Source organism: Musca vetustissima, unplaced genomic scaffold (assembly GCF_032173495.1).
Source record: "Musca vetustissima isolate MV318-11 ecotype Yass unplaced genomic scaffold, APGP_CSIRO_Mvet_v1 utg5255, whole genome shotgun sequence".
Taxonomy (NCBI): Eukaryota; Metazoa; Arthropoda; class Insecta; order Diptera; family Muscidae; genus Musca; species Musca vetustissima.
Genome location: NW_026878903.1, coordinates 130,565 through 133,255, shown reverse-complemented (window position 1 = coordinate 133,255; position 2,691 = coordinate 130,565).

Here is a 2,691-nt window from a genome sequence, read left to right as displayed (position 1 = left end):
TCTTTCTCGAAACCCAGTAAGGAAAGTAGTAAAGTCGGACGGGTCGACTATATGATACCCTTCACCACTTTGGATATATTCAACTGTTGAATCCTAAAAGACGTCGTTCTTTTAAAGACCATAAACATGAATTTTCATCTATAAACATGTCATTCTGCAGCCTGTACCAAATTTTTCAGTTGGTTAGATATAGAATTGCTTCTTACAATGGGATAATCTCATGTAAACTAATTAGTACTAATTTCAGTATGTCACTTACTTAAAATCGGGAGAAAACATATATGGGAGGTCTATCCAAATCTGCACCGATTTCAACAAAACTTTCGACACGCTAGGTTAAACTAACTTCAGTACGTTGTGCAAAATGTTGTAGAAAACGGCCTAACTTTGGGTCTTTGGTGCAATCGGACGAAACTATATATAGGAGCTATATCTAAATCTGAACATATTTCAACAATACTTGTCACACTTTATGTTATGGTAACTTCAGTACGTTGTGCAAAAATTTGTAGCAAACGGCCTAACTTCGGGTCTTTGGTTCACCTTTTATTCAAAAACGGGCGATATGTCTAAATCTGAACCGACACTTAGCACATATCACTCTAGTCTAGTCTAGAGTTTGGTGCAGAATTTATACCTAACTTCAGTACGCTATGCCAAATTTTGTTCAAATCGAAAGCTATATAGGGACTTTGGTGCACCATTTACATTAAATCGGAAAAAGCTATATATGGGACCTATATCTAAATCTAAACCGATTTTCAAAAAACTGAACACACATCATTCCAGACCTAATTCATTACGCTATGCCTCATTTCGTGCAAATCGAAAGATATATAGGGACTTTGGTGGACCAATTACATTAAATCTGACGAAAATATATATGGGAGCTTTATATAAATCTGAACCGATTTTCACGAAACTTGACACACATCACTCTAGTCCTAATTAAGTGCGCTATGCCAAATTTCGTGCAAATCGAAAGATATATAGGGAATTTGGTGCGCCATTTACATAAAATCGGACGAAAATATATATGAGAGCTATATCTAAATCTGGACCGATTTTCACGAAACTTAGCACACAATACTCTAATCTTAATTCAGTAGGCTGTAAATCGAAAGATTTTCGAAACTTAGCACACATCATTCTAGGCCTAATTCAGTACACTGTGCCAAATTTCGTGTAAATCGGAAGATATATAGGGACTTTGGTGCACCATTTGCCTTAAATCGGATGAAAATATATATGGAAGCTATATCTAAATCTGAACCGATTTTAACAAAACTTCGCAGACATCAGTCCTAACCTAATTCCGTACTCTGTGCAAAATTTTGTCCCAATCGGAATAATATTTCTGAGTTTGGTTTATCATTCACAAAAAATCGGACCGAATTATATATGGGAGCTATATCAAAATCTGAACCGATTTTCTCCAATTTCAATAGGATTCGTCCTTGGGACATATAAGTGAACTGTGCCAAATTTCATCCAAATCGGATCATAAATGCGACCTGTACTTTGTTCACAAAAATACATGGACGGACAGACAGACAACCTCGACTCAGAAAGTGATTCTATGCATATTCTCAAAAGGAAAGGAACAAATTATTAATGAAAACTCCAGAACTATTTCTCGAAATGCCCTTAAAAAAGACCTCCAGGCATTGAAAAAAAAAATAAAATATCCATGCCTATTAAGATCTTCTCGCCTATTGTAGGCCTTAAAAAAATCTTCTTTAAAAATTCCACGTCTACTGTCGGCATTGAAAACATATTTGTAAAAAATATACGGGAAAACAAGTCTAGCCTCTTGATCAAGAAGCCTTGAAAGTTGTTGTTCGCTTAGTCCTTGAAGAAAATATTAGAAAAAAATACCGATCGTTCGGTTTAAAAAATCCTCGCCCATTGTTCGATTAGCTATTAAAAAATCCAATATATTCTAAAGCTGTTATCACTTTGTTGTATATTAACTACTAGTTGAAATTTTTTCTGTGAGCTGTTGTCGTAATTATTCAGTTTCTCACATCGAGAAAAATGCTGTTGTTTTTATTATATAATATCTCACTGACATTGACATTAAATAGTGTTCCTCATTAGTAATGAGTCATTACTCGAACAGCTGGATTTATTTATCAAATGTTGTACAGAATTTTTGAAAAAAAGAATACATATAAGAATAGTATAATAATTATTGTATAATAATGATATTAAAATCACTGTGGATATATGGGACAAAGTATAAAAATATAACCAATCTTTGCCATGCGAATAAAAAACATATCCTGAAAATAAGAATAATAATAAATTGATTATTTTTGTGGTTTTCTTAACACTGTGCACTGCTCCAAACTATTTATTATTATTTATACTAATTTGCTAATTTGAAATGTAAACATAACATTCCAATAGGAATTGGTTCTCTTCTACTCAAAAATGTTTGAACTTGAATTGTTATTGCTTAAATATCTTCCTATAGAGCATCATCTTACCCGAACATCTCACTTAAAGCGAACTAATCATTTCACTATTTAATTTCATTTTTTCCATTTGTTTTCTTTATTTTCAGAAACTAAAATAAACAAAAATCACCGGTACGGCACGCCAAAGCGCAAATACCTCCCATTAATTTACGTTAATTGCTGCGTGGGACCAGTCGTCATTAGGCAGTGAGGTAAACCACGCCACCGT